The 15,369-nt window shown below is 49.8% G+C and overlaps 2 protein-coding genes across 3 annotated transcripts in view; one reads left to right on the forward strand and one right to left on the reverse strand.

Moving 5' to 3' along the window:
• The window catches only part of LOC138291575 (uncharacterized), a 649,831-nt gene that overhangs the window by 217,270 nt on the left and 417,192 nt on the right, over positions 1–15,369 (forward strand). The window lies entirely within an intron of this gene.
• Positions 1–15,369, reverse strand: part of LOC138246523 (zinc finger protein 420-like) — an 82,277-nt gene that overhangs the window by 7,980 nt on the left and 58,928 nt on the right. The gene's annotated exons all lie outside the window — the stretch shown is intronic.

Here is a 15,369-nt window from a genome sequence, read left to right on the forward strand (position 1 = left end):
CTCCTTGCTATGACCACTCTTAGCTTCTACTAAGGAAGTGTTTGTACCATCTTGTGTTGCCACAAATCTTGTCTTGTGACGTTATACAGACATACGCCTGACCCTGCACTCACAATATACACTGAAACTGTTGTGGGTTCAACTTTTAGCGCCTAGATTGGGCACCCATATTTTGGCCTGCACACATTTTATTTGCTTGTATTCATTTTATTATATTTTAACACAGCTAGCTTTTCAACTTGTAGCTTTTATGTTTTATCAGCTGCCATTGTTAACAAAACACATTCTGTTTGTGTTCTACATTTCTCTGTCCTTTGTGTGCGTTTCGTTCTGTGCTTTGCTCAAGGCTGTTATATTTTTACATGACAGTTTCCTAAGTATTGCCACTATATGAGTAGGAAGTCAGAAACTAACCATAGACACACAATCACAACAGGCTTGTTCTCAGAACACAACATATTTTGTTATAAAAAACAACACACAGGCCAATGGAGGTTAGAAAGGACATTCGAGCCAGAGAAGCCACGTTATGCTGTTTGCCCCTTTTCCGCAACTTTGCTGATCTTGGCTGTGTCTTTCCAGCCAATCGGGAGGACTGCCAAGCAGAGCAAGAGGCAAGACCATGGCCTGTGTCTCGGGTATGGGGTTGGGTCTCCTCCAATAAAACTGGCGAGGGCAGAAAAGGCTAACACTGCTACTCTCTCATGTTAGAGAATAGGATGTAGGTAGTGTAGGAAAGTACCCTCTTTTTAGCATGGTTACCCCCACTTTTTGCCTGCTGTCAGTGTGTTTTGACTGTGTTCATTGGGATCCTGCTAACCAGGACCCCAGTGACTGTGCTCTCTCCATCTAAATGTGGTTGCTTCGGACTTCACACACTCCACATTTGGCATACTGGTGCCCCCATATAAGTCCCTAGTATATGGTACCCAGGGCACTGGGGCACCAGGGGTTCCCCATGGAATGTATTATGCCACCCATAGGAGCCCATGTTAAATGTGTCTGCAGGCCTGCCGTTGCAGCCTGCATGAAAAGGTGCATGCACCCTTTCACTACAGGCCAGGTTACTGTAGGTCACCCCTATGGTAGGCCCTTCTATCCCAGAGGGCAGGGTGCAGGTACCTGCGTGTGAGGGCACCCCTGCATAAGCAGAGGTGCCCCTACGAACTTCAGGCCCATTTTCCTGTACTTCGCTATTTTACGCGTGTAATGGACATAGGTCACTACCTATGTCCAGCTACATAATAGTAAATACGAACCTAGGCATGTTTGGTATAGAAAATGTCTGAATCATACCCCAATACTGTTGCCAGTATTGGTTGTATGATTCCATGTACTTGGGGGGCTCCTTAGAGAACACCCAGCATTGCTTTCTGGGGGGTTTCCGGGCAGCCCACGCTGCTGCCACCCCTTAGATGGGTTTCTGCCCTCCTGCTGCTTGACCAGCTCAAGCCCAGGAAGGCAGAACAATGGATTTCCTTTGGGAGAGGAAGGGTAATACCCTTTCCCTTTGGAAATATGTGTTACATGGCTTGGGAGGGGTAGCCTTCCCAAGCCACTGGTATGCTTTGAAGGGCACATTTGGTGCAGTTCTTGCATAAACCAGTCTACACCAGTTCGGGCGCAAAACTGGACAATAGAAAGGGGAGTAACCACTCCCCAGTCCATCACCACCCCAGGGGTTGTGCTCAGAACTCCTCCAGGTGGCCACTTGATTCTGCCATCTTGAATCCAAGGTGGGCAGAGGCCTCTGGGAGCATCTGAGTGGCCAGGTCAGACAGGTGATGTCACAGCCCTCTCCTGATAGGTGACCAATCCCCCTTTCAGGGGTATTTAGGGTCTCGCTCTTGAGTGGGTCCTTAGATTCGATGTGCAAGACTCCAGCATCACTCCGCTACAACGATTACTTTGACTTGTGGCCACTGGAACTGCAACTAGACTTCACATGAACCTACAATTTGCAGCTCCAGCAACAACTTCGCTCTGCAGCATTGTTTTTCCGGCTCCTTCCAGCAACTGTAACATTTCCCCGGCTGTGCATCCTCTGGGGGCGATGAGTCTTCAGCCTGCACAAGAAGCAAGAAGGAATCTCCCTTGGAGTGAAGGAATCACTCCCCTGCATCCTCAGGCACCAACTGCAACGATGACCGGCTGCGTGGATCTCCTCTCCTCCAGAGCAGCCTGGATCCTGCATCACGGGTGGTGGTCTGGAGTGGTCCCCTTGGCCCTCTCTACCAGTTGTCCAACTTTGGAGACAGTAAGTCCTTGCCTCTCCATGCAGAACAGTACCCTCGTGCACCACGTACCAAGGATTGTTGGCATCTCCTCCAAGGGATGTTCAGACTCCGTGTAGCCCCAGCACTCTTACCTGCGACACACAGCCCTCTGCATGTTACTCCTGCAGTGTGGGACTCCTTTCTAGGTTTGCTGCATGGGCCTCACCTCGACTCCTGTGCTTGCTGCTGTGGGTCGCCTGTGGGGTCTGCCCCCTCCTCTCCCTGTGACTCTCCTCACTGCTGAGGGTCTGCCGGGACTCCCCTCCATGGGTTGAGTTCCCCTGGACCTGGCTGGTCCCCGGCAGCTTCGCTTCTCTTCTCCAATGACATTTGTCTTTGCCGAGGCTTGTTGGTGGTTTTTCCACACCACTGGTCAACTGCAATCCTTCTTCCGGCGTGGGACGTCGACTGCATCACTTCAGGAACTCTTCAGCTGCTCCGGTGCTGCACTGCTGACTGTCTTCGTTCACTGTTGGCCTGGTCCTCCATCCAAAGACAAGTGGGTAGTGGCTCCTGCCACCACCGGACACTCCAGCGTGAACTGGACTTCGTCCCTTTCTTTTCCAGGCCTTCCTCTTCCAGGATCCACCTTTGGTTTCTTGCAGTTTTGTCTGGGTCTCGCAATATCCTTCTTTGAAGTCCTATTGGTGGGTTTGGGGAGAAACAGTTACTTACCTCTTTTCTCCTGGTCGCTGGGGGGCACTCTGGTACTTACCTTTTGGGGTTCCTAGTTCCTACAGCTCCCCTCTACCGATTCCACTTCCTTGGGTGGGAGACTGCCTTTCGCATTGCACTTTCTTGGCATATGGTTTGGTCCCCCCAGGCCTTCAGTATTGTCTATTGCCTTCACTGTTTTCCATTGCCTTTTTATGCAAATTCATGACTTCTAATGTACATATAACAGTGTGATTTTACTTACCTCCAATTGGGTTACTGCCTACATAGTATTTTGGTATTTCTGTTACCATAGTAAAGTAGCTTTATTTTTCTAACACTGTGTGGTTCTTTCATATGTGTAAGTGCTGTATGGCTATACGTGGTAATGCATAAGCTTTGCATGTCTCCTAGATACGTCTTGGCTGCTCATCCACAGCTACCTCTAGAGAGCCTGGCTTCTAGGCACTGCCTACACCTCACTAATAGGGGACACCTGGACCTGGTATAAGGTGATAACACCATAGGTGGTCACCACACACCAGCCCAGCTTCCTACAGGTAAGAATTCTTAGACACCTTTATTCCAGGATATTGGGACAATGTATCTGATTTACCCTAAATGTCACAATCATCACTGTGTCATGTTTCATCCTCCTAATAATCGCAGATCGTGTTTTTTATCATAGAATGCAGTCATTTCAATAAATACATTGAAACACGTCCTGCATCTCTTTATGAACCTTTGCCTGTGTGAGATGTTGTGTAACTGAGAGAACGGATAGATCTGTGACCACGACTTCCCTGAGGAGCCAGAGTGTCATGTTTTAGGCTGCCACAAATCACCTTTACTTTTCAGGTTTTGGTGAGGAGCTGCCAGCTGGCTGAGGAGGTCAGGCTGACAGCTTCCACACCGCTTGTTTTGGCACAAGCACACCTATCACCCTGCCGCAACACACGTAAACTGCTCACCCTGCCCCGACACACGCACACTGCTCTCCCTGCACTGTCAGACAGACTGCTCACTGCACGGACACAAGCACACCTTTCACCCTGCACTGACAGGCACACCGCTCATTCTGCACTGACACAGGCACACCGCTCAACCCTCCACTGACGCAAGCACACCGCTCACCCAGCAGCGATGCAAGCACACTGCCCACCCTGCCCCGACACATGTACAGTGCTCACTCTGCCCGACACACGCACACTGCTCTCCCTGCACTGTCAGCCAGACTGCTCACTGCACGGACACAAGCACACCTTTCACCCTGCACTGACAGGCACACCGCTCATTCTGCACTGACACAGGCACACCGCTCACCCTCCACTGACGCAAGCACACAGCTCACCCAGCAGCGATGCAAGCACACTGCCCACCCTGCCCCGACACATGTACACTGCTCACCCTGCCCGACACACGCACACTGCTCTCCCTGCACTGTCTGCCAGACTGCTCACTGCACGGACACAAGCACACCTTTCACCCTGCACTGACAGGCACACCGATCATTCGGCACTGACACAGGCACACCGCTCACCCTCCACTGACGCAAGCACACCGCTCACCCAGCAGCGATGCAAGCACACTGCCCACCCTGCCCCGACACATGTACACTGCTCACCCTGCCCAACACACGCACACTGCTCTCCCTGCACTGTCAGCCAGACTGCTCACTGCACGGACACAAGCACACAGCTCACCCGGCACCGATGCAAGCACACTGTCCACCCAGCACTGGGGCAAGCACACCATTCACCCTGCACTGACATAGGCAAACTGCTCACCTTGCACCTACACACTCACACTGCTCACCCTGCACTGTCAGACAGATTGCTCACTGCACCGACACCAGCACACCGCTCACCCTGCACTGACACAGGCAAACTGCTCATCCTGCGCTGACACCAGCACACCGCTCACCCTCCACTGATGCAACCACACCGCTCACCTGGTACTGGCACAAGCACACTGCTCACTGCACTGACGCAAGCACACAGTTCACCCTGCACTGACACACACACGCTCACGCTGCACTGACACAGGCACACTGCTCACCCTCCACTGACACAGGCACACCGCTCATCCTGCACTGACAAAGACAAACCGCTCACCCTGTACCGACACAAGCCCACTGCTCACTGCACTGACACAAGCCCACTGCTTGTCCTGTACTGACACAAGCACACTGCTCACCCTGCACTGACACAAGCACACTGCTCGCCCCGCACTGACACAAGCACACTGCTCGCCCTGCACGGTCAGATACATACACTGCTCACTGCACGACACAAGTACACTGCTCAACCTGCACTGCCGCTCATCCTGCACCAACACAAACATACCACTGATTCTGCACTAACACAGGCACACTGCACACCCAGCACTGATACAAGCACACCGCTCACCCCGCACTGACACAAGGGCACACTGCTCATCCTGCACGGGTACAAGCACACTGCTCACCCTGTACGGTCAGACACACACACTGCTCACTGCACCAACACAAGCACACCTGCCACTGACACAAGCACACTGCTCATCCTGCGCTGACACAAGCACACCGCTCAACCTGCGCTGACACAAGGACACCGCTCACCCTGCGCTGACACAGCACACTGCTCACTGAAGTGACACAAGCACACTGCTCACCCTGCCCTAACACAAGCACACCGCTGACCCTCTGCTGACACACTGCTCACTGCACTGACACAAGCACACTGCACTGATACAGGCACACTGCCCAACCTGCACTGAAACAAGCACACTGCTCACCCTGTGCTGGCATACTGCTCACTGCACTGACACATGCATACTGCTCACTGCACTCACACAAGCACACTGCTCACCCTGCACTGGCACAAGCACACTGCTCACTGCACTCACACAAGCGCACTGCTCACCCTGCACTGACACAAGCACACTGCTTATCCTGCGCTGACACAAGCAGCTGCGCACCCGGCACTGACACAAGCACACTGCACACCTGACAATGACACAAGCACACTGCTCTCCGAGCACTGACACTGGCCCACCACTCACTCTGCACTGACACAAGCACATCCCTCACCCTCCACTGACGCAAGCACACTGCTCATCCTGCACAGACACAACCACACTGCCCACCCTGCGCTGACACAAGCACACTGCCCACCCTGCGCTGACACACTGCTCACTGCACTGATACAAGCACACTGCTAACTCTGCATTGACCTAACCACAATGCTCATCCTACACTCGCATCAATCTTTCTGCACTCACAAAAGCACAGCATTGCTGCTTCAGTCACACACCAATCGCCCTACACTCACAGGCAGATCATTGACTCTGCACTCACACTGCTGCTTCACTCACACAGGCACCACTCACGCTCCAGACTATAGCTTTACCATGCGCCCTCGCCATGCGCTGCTTATGACCTCATATATTACAACACTCATGACATGTTCTATAACATCATTGATAACATCACTGATGAAACTGAAATGACGTTGCTATAAGTGGGGTTTCTGGTTGGCTAGGGTGGGCACCTCAGCCAGGCAGAACCCACCACTCTAGTCAAGGTGAGTAAGTTACACACCAAAGATAACCTGTGCTCACTCCCGGTACGTTGGTACAGAGCGGTCAAGCTTATTCTCAGAGGTCATGTGTAAAGCATTTGCGCAACACACTCACACCGTGACACAATAACTACACTACAAACCAGAGACTGCACACAGATATATGAAAAAATATGTCTTATATTGTAAATCCATATATCATAGACCAAGCATGTCCTAAGTCAGTTATTACCTTGCCAAATAGATACCTGTCTTACATTACAGTGTGTGCAGAAGGAAAACATCATGAAACCTTACTATTGTGCACACTATGTAGTCATAAGAATTCGTACTCACTACCCTGGGTAGTTAAAAACAAAACAAAAATATACCATGACCGTAGTACATTACATGAAGCTGTTAGGTTGGCGGGGAAACAATTATCATGAAGACATCACTGTGGTAGATAATACCCCAAACATCGCAGCAAACCCATCAGGAACAAGAAACCCTCAGGGATATAGTGACCCCTGCACTCCTATTAGCAGGTTCACTGTAGGCTTCTGAGACTAATTGTATGCGGGTAGCAGGCATGGAACGGGGGCCATGGACCATATACATGGTGCGTGAAATGCATATTATCCGTCACAATACTTGATGTAGGAAGAATAGGAATACATCACATACAAACAAACATAAGTTCCTAATACAAACATTTTAGGCTAGAGATAGTTGTAAACCAATGTAAGTAGTGAAAGACTTAATACATGACATGTTAAAAAAGACAGACTGTGGGTTCAATAGAAAAGGCAGGTCATATTTAGGACAAACACTTATTACTTAGGAAACTTATACAAATGCTGCATTGTTAAGTTAGCTGTGCTGAAACACAAGAGGCCCAAGCCACATTAGAATGGGAGTTTTTCTTTAAAGCTGCACCAACTGTTGCTTTAAAAATGTTCACTTAGCACGAACAGGGTGGAACAAAAGGATGTATCCTGCCTTAGCACAAGGGTCCTAAAAACCACAAGTCATTCATATCGTGGTAAGGGGAACTGTGTAAGGGTCAGAGAAGCATTTGCAAAAGGCAGGGCTACCATGAGCAACACGCAACATATAAACTCTTGTTGTGCAGAAAGATAGATATGGTGAATGATGTCAGTGTAACTTACCCTCCCATGAGGCCAACAAGTGCACGTGCTTCTTTCCAGAGGCACCTCTTTTCTTATTATCTTATCTGTACTGCTTGTAGTTGCTTACGTAAATGCTGAACTTTTGACCACAGTTTTTTGTGGTTTTTACAGTATAAATGCTTCTGGTGTTTGAACCAGAACTTTGAACTTCAGTCATGGCCTCTATGTGAGACTGTCTGTTGTTCCCAGCTGAAAATCGATTAAACTTACATTATTTTGTCAAAATGATTTGTTTTATTTTATTAACAGATTTCCCTCTAACATACTCTTTCCTTTCTCACATGAGGGCAGAAAAGCCCTGTGCTGCCTCTAAGGTCTGTAGAGTTGCAGCTGCCTGCAGACGTGCGGAGCAGTTGCTATCAGTACAAATCAGCCTCCAAGGTGCGGCCCACGGGGGCAGAGGGGTAGCATACACCGGCAGCATACACCGACCCATGTTTTCGGGGTAGCCCCTACTCCCGGCGGCTTGCTGCCCGCAAACTCACGACAACCACAACACCTGCTGCAGTGCCACAAGTCTTCTTCAGATCAAGGCACCGGCATCTGCCTCCCGGAGCTTTTTGGGGGGGCCACAACACCCTTGTACCCTCAGTATGCAACATCAGCCCCACGGGTCCCTTGTGGGCCTGCTCGGGTCGTGGCAGTGAGAAACACCTATGAGGAGCCTCAGCTACGGAAGTGGATGCCTGCTTGGGCCCCAGGGAAGCACTAGGTTGTGCGCGCTTCACTGTCGGTTTCAGCAGCCACGTCACTGCCAGGGGGTGGCACTCTGCCAGGGATTCTCGTGGTGTGACCGCAGTGAGGAGGCTGATCCACCCACGTTCTTCTTCGGAGGGGTAGTCATTGGTGTTGGTGGTTGTGCTTCCTTGCAGGAAGGGCTTCGCAGGGGGGAGGGTCTTTGCACCGTCAGCAGTGCTACTTCTCGGCAGGGACGGGTGCCATGGTACGGCCCTTCTCTCTTCTTTGTTGTGCATCGTGGTCCTCCTTGCTGAAGAGACGAAGGGGCGTTGTGTAGGGAGAACACATGCTGCCCTGCTTGAAAGTGTTCAACATGCGCTGGTGAGCACAAATAGAACTGTAATGTAGCGCTTTCCATGTGCGCTTGGAACTAATGATGTATCCCCCCATGGTACCTGCAGGAATGAGGAGAGTCCACAACGCACTCACTAACCGCTACCACTGTTCCACTAAAGTAGCAAAACGAACTGCTCACCATGGTCTGTAATTGCAATGCCAGGGGCTACAACCAGTGCTCACCATGCACTGGGTCCCTGGAAGAACACTTGGGACACAGACATGCAGTAAGTCAGCCAATTAAGGACAAGAATGGCAGGGATGGCAGTTCCTCCTTACATCACCACAGTGTCTTAGGGAATGCAAAGTCAAAGAAAGGAGCTGGCAGCAGGGCAAGAAGCAGAAAATCAATCAAGAGGGTCCTTTATGCCACCCAGCAGCCACTGGTAGCAGGGCAACCACAGAAGATCAGTCCAGATGAGTCCTTTGTGCAGTCCAGCAGTCCCTCTGGTAGGGGTCCAGTCCCAATTCCAAAACTGGTCTAAACATCATGGGGCCAGAGCATTGCACTTATGCACTTATACTCCAAAAATGTCAGAGTGTAACTTCAAAAGAACCTTTTGAAGTGTAACATAACCCTTTCCCACCCAACCCTGTCTCCAGACATCAGTAGGGGGTGATTAGTCCATTGTGTGAGGGCTGCACATGCCTATTCACATGCAAGGTGTGACCCTCCCTCTCCCCAGCCCAGGATAGCCAAAAGTATACAAATACCTCTCCCAGTCCTTCCTGTGTGGTCGCTGTCTGGAAAGTATGCACCAAGTGGAGCTGTCACTCTGCCCAGATGTGGATTGGAGTCAGGTTGCAAAGCACCAGAGTTATAAGCACAGAGAAAAGTCCACTTTTCTAAAAGTGGCATTTCTAAAATAGTAATATAAAATCCACCTACACCAGTAAGCAGGATTTCTCACTAACATTCCAAATCTACCAAACATGCCAAAGCTACTCTTTACAGATCAAAAATTACCACTTAGACGTATATAAGGTAATACTCAATGCAAACCTATGAGAGGAGCAGCACTCACAGCAGTGAAAAACTAAATACGCTGTTTGTCACTACTACAAACACATATAAATATACGTCCAACTTTTTACATACTTAGCACCCAGCTCATAGGGCTTTCTAGGGCCTACCTTAGGGGTGACTTGGGAATGATAAAAAGGGGGTTTAGGCCTTGGAAAGTAGTTTGACTTGGCAAGTCCATACTTCTTTGGGTGGCGCAGTCAGTGCTACAGGCCCAGTAGTAGCATTTAATTTACAGGCCCTGGGTGCATGGTATACTACTTTACAAGGGGCGTACAGGTAAATTAAATAAGCCACACAGGTGTAAGCCAATTATACCAAGTTTTAGGGGGGAGAGCACATACACTTTAGCACTGATCAGCAGGGGTAAAGTGTCCAGAGTCCTAAAGTCAAGAAAAAGAGGGTCAGAAAAATAGGAGAAAGGCAGAAAAGTTTGGGGATAACCCTGCAGAAAGGGCCGTTTCCAACAAACATCATGATGGCAACACTGAGTGGCTGAGAAGTTATAATTTCGTGGGTTTTCTGTAACTGGTGAATTTCAGAGTGTTTTTTTAAAATGTAAAATGTTTAAACTGACACTTTCACCTAACTATAATACCACTTTAACCTTTGTTTTTAGTGACTATGTAACACACTGAAAACCACAGTTAAAAATGGAGTTAGTTGTGGCTCTGGCTCAAACAGCAGGCAAGAAAACAACTGAAATCTGCCAGTTATGGTGCACGTTATGGCGTGTGTTGTGTGTATTGATAACCTTAACTGGGTTTCTGTTTTTCCACTTTTGAGCCACAACTCTAACTCAGCTTTTAACAGTTTTTTGTGTAGATTTCATGTTTTTTAATGATGTACTTAATTTCCAACTCGATGCATGTGGTCTTAGTTTGAAACCATGAATCTGAAGCAACCATCATTCTCGGGTACTACAAAATTAGGGCAAGTTTTCTGACCCACGCTGCCCCTAAAAAGGCTTGCAGCTCCAGGTATGGAACCGTGAACCCACTAACCGGATGCATAGGTTGGGGAAGCTTGCCCTCGATTTGCATTGGCTGGGCATGAAGACTGCACTAGATTCCTTCTCCCTTTTTCGGAACTAGAGGTCCTTGACACCCAACTTGGCAGCTAACTTGTGCTGTACTTGTCTCAGTACAATGCACCCAGGCATCATTTTAGGTGTTGAGGATCTGTGGATCCCAAAGAACTTGTGACTCATTTTCAAAACAAATGGATTCACTACATGCTGAGTAGAAGTGTGGGGGGCTTGGAGGGTCCCCACCCTATAACCTAGGGGTTTTTTCAGGACTGGGGTACCATGCCCTGCTTTCTGAACTGGCTGCCACTAGAAAAAATGTTCCCATGCTGAGTCAATCAGATCGGAACCACAGATCCCAAATGGAAGTCAGGAGAAATAGCTCCCTCATCCAATCAGGTGCCTTAGTTGTTTGAATTTCTGAACTGGCACAGGATCCATAAATCCCAAAGGCCAAATATGCAAAAGAGTTAACCCTTTAAAGCCCACTCAACAACGTGTTTACCTCCTTATATCGCAGAACCTCCGAACACATTTACACCAAAACCAACAAAGCATGCTGAGTACAGTTTTTCTTCCATGCCAAGCTTGTTGGAAATTTGTTCAGCGGTTAGGGCTGAAAGCATGACATTCTTATGAGAGCCAAAATGGTAACAAATGGGAAAGCACATCTTTTTTGACAGCCCCCCCTTAACTTTTCTCCACCTGCAGAGCCCTCACAAAAGTTGGCGTGCTGACCCCTAGCTGTCTATGCCAAGCGACAGGCGAATTCTCTGATATCACAGGGAAAAAAGTTAAAAACGGAGTCATGGTTCTCGTCCAACATCAAAAACCATAACTGGGGTCACCCCTTGTACTGCGGATGTCTTTGCATCTGACATCACTGATAAGGGCGATATGTTAGTAGTGTGGAATGGTGTTTCTTCCCTACGTCACTACTAGTTGTATGACATATTCATTGCATATCGGTTTAGGTTCATGTCTGTTTGTCTGTACATAGATTTTATAGTTTACTTGACACTCTGGCTCATTTTTCCCTTACACCATGGGCCCCATCCCCTGGGTCCTTCTTTTGTTATACAGGGGAGAGTGCATGCAGCCTCCCTCCCCCTGCCACTGTGGTCCCCGGGGAGCTCATCCCCTGGATGGGGTCCACAGGGCCCATAGATGCATGGGTGTGCCCCCCCCCCCAACCCATGCATCTATGGGCCCTGTGGACCCCATCCCCGAGGCCTCCTTTATGTACATAGGGAACGGGGTGTGCAACCGCCCTTCCCTGGTCCTGTAGTTGCACTGGGACACCATCTCCAAGGGACCTTCCTAAACCATCCAAACACTACGTTAGGGCGGCCGTGGAAGGGGAAGCATCAAGGCCCCACGGCCACAGACAGCTCCACAGCCAGCACCATAAGGGCTGCTGGTTGGAGCCAGCACTCTGTCATTGCTCCCACCTGGTGGGAGCAGCTGTTTTTAACTGCGCGTGCTGGGCAGGAGCAAAGTGCAGTTCCCTCCCCGCAAAGTGTGGGTAGGGTATGCCCGCACTCCCCCAGGCAGGGAACTAGTGTCCCCTTTCGTGGGCTCCCCAATGACACTATAGATTATCCTGACCCGTGAGGATTTTGGCACAGGGAGGGGGGTATTTCTATTTCTATTTTGGCACCAGGGGATGGGGTCGCCAGGTCCTTAGTAGCTCGGGCATTTGCCACCAATCTTATAATGAAGGCCTTACTTTCTTTAAAAAATAAATAAAAAAAAGCTGCAATCTTGCCAGGGATCCCGTGGGATAGCACATTTAAAACAAAATGGGCCTGATTCTAACTTTGGAGGACGGTGTTAAACCGTCCCAAAAGTGGCGGATATACCACCTACCGTATTACGAGTTCCATAGGATATAATGGACTCGTAATACGGTAGGTGGTATATCCGCCACTTTTGGGACGGTTTAACACCGTCCTCCAAAGTTAGAATCAGGCCCAATGTATTCTGGCTCATTTGGGGGTTCCTCTGGGGCCCCAACACAGAGCCTAGGGACAGGTATCCCTACCCTGACACCTTCTATTATTTTTATTATTAAAAAATTATTAAAAATAAAAATGAAAAGATCCACAGGCCCTAGCCCACCGGGGTAGGGGGGCTCTTTTTATTATATTAAAAACGCCAACAGACTTAGGGGGTCATTACGACCCCGTGGTCGGTGTAATAGTGGCAGTAGTACCGCCAACAGGCTGGCGGAACATACTGCCACTATTATGACATTGGCGGTTTGGCCAAAGAAAAAGCCGCCAAGTTAACACACCGACTGCCACGGCGGCATGATACGGTCTGCGGCGTTCTGCTGGCGTGGCACTGCTGCTGGCAGCAGCTCCACCTTACTGCCGTCCGCCGCCATGACCGTTGCCGGAATTCCGTCAGCCTTCTGGCGGAATTCCGGCTACGGTCATATTTCAGTGGACGGTCGAGAGCCACGGCGACCGTATGTTGGTGGCCATTGCCGTGGCGGTAGGCGGCATTTGCCACCAATCTTATAATGAAGGCCTTACTTTCTTTAAAAAATAAATAAAAAAAAGCTGCAATCTTGCCAGGGATCCCGTGGGATAGCACATTTAAAACAAAATGGGCCTGATTCTAACTTTGGAGGACGGTGTTAAACCGTCCCAAAAGTGGCGGATATACCACCTACCGTATTACGAGTTCCATAGGATATAATGGACTCGTAATACGGTAGGTGGTATATCCGCCACTTTTGGGACGGTTTAACACCGTCCTCCAAAGTTAGAATCAGGCCCAATGTATTCTGGCTCATTTGGGGGTTCCAACACAGAGCCTAGGGACAGGTATCCCTACCCTGACACCTTCTATTATTTTTATTATTACTTGTTTTCTATTATGTTTTTCAATGTAATGTCAGGACAGTCCTAGAGTCCTGTAATGGTTGCCAGCAAAATTTTTCTGCATGTTGAGGGCAGCCAACCAGGCACTTGCTCTCACAGGCACGTCTCCCATGGAAGCCAATTGGCCCAAGGGGAAAAAAAGCTCCCTGGGCCAAACCGAATGCTCTATCGTTTAAAACTGGGTTCGAGGGACTCTATTATGTGTTCAGCTTGCTCATAATACTTAGCCTGCCCTTTTGCGGGCGGGCCGCCCTGATCACATTCCTTCACATCTTTGATGGTGAAAGCCTTATCGTGGAATATTTGCAGTCTCCTACACCCTATTAAGCGCTCTACAGTCCTAATCTACGTGAAATTACTTCACCCGAATGCTACAGGAAACCCATTTGTTAGGCACTCAATGCTCCTTTCTTGGTCGCTTCGGTTAAGAACAAGTATTTCATGCTGGCTTTTTCCGAGGTTACCGAGGGGGGTCTATTTTACTGGATTCCCACTGGTGGTTTCTGCCACGCAAATTGACATCCAGAGACAATATGTGGGAATTGAGGCTAGGCTTGATGGCCGATATTATGACCTGATTTTGGGCTATGTTCCCCAAAAAGGGCTTCAATCATTATGACCCCGGTGGATGGCGTTAATATGGAGGAAAACAGACTGGCTGTACTTTTCTCCATATTAAGACATTGGCAGCTTGGCTCAAGCCAAACCGCCAATGTACAACACCGCCCGCCACGGCAGTAACCCCCGCCGGGCTGAAGACTTCAGTCTCCAGTCCGGCGGCCCTCACTAGCCCGCCTGCGGGATTATGACCCCGCCGACCGCCATGGTTGGTGTGGCAACCGCACCGCCACAAAAGCCATGGCGGTAGGCACTATCAGTGACAGGGAATCCCTTCCCTGTTACTGATAGGGGTCTTCCTCGCGCCCCTCCCCTACCCAGGTTTCTCCCCCATTCCCCCCTCCCTCTTCAGACCCCCCCTTCATTCACACACGCATTCACGCACTCATTCTCACATTCATCCACGCATGCATACCTCTATTCACACACACATCCACACACACTTACATACATACAGGCAGACACACATTCACACAACATACATGCACTCACACATCCATACATGCACACACATATAACAGACAACAACCACGCATTCATGTACGCACAGACATACACACACAGCCCCACACACACAACACCCCCCACCCCCTCCCCTGTCGGAGCACCCGACTTACTTGTTGTGAGGGGGTCCTCTGGCAGGAGTCCGTCAGCAGAACACCGCCAGGCCGTATCATGGGTCATGATACGGTCTGCGGCAGTCAACTGGCATGAGGCTGCTGCTGGCAGCAGCGCCACCTTACCGCCATCTGCCGGCATGGCCACAGCCAGATTTCCGACATCCTTCTGGCGGAAATCCGGCTGTGGTCATAATAGGGCGGACGACTGGTAGCCACGGCGACTGTCTTTTGGCAGCCGTTGCCGCAGCGGTAGGCAGTTTTTACCGGCAGGGTCAAAATGACCCCCTAAGTCTTTCTTTGAGCTAAACTGTAAAACAGTGACCTCCGCTGGGACCCTGTGGGCTTCTAGCAAACTCATCCCTCTGAGGCATGATTAGAAGCTACATTCAGGGTAAAGAAACACATACACTGGTGCAGGTGACTGACCTGGAGGCCCTCATCCTTTCCTTGGAG

The sequence above is a fragment of the Pleurodeles waltl genome, chromosome 1_1 (assembly GCF_031143425.1).
Source record: "Pleurodeles waltl isolate 20211129_DDA chromosome 1_1, aPleWal1.hap1.20221129, whole genome shotgun sequence".
Classification (NCBI taxonomy): Eukaryota; Metazoa; Chordata; class Amphibia; order Caudata; family Salamandridae; genus Pleurodeles; species Pleurodeles waltl.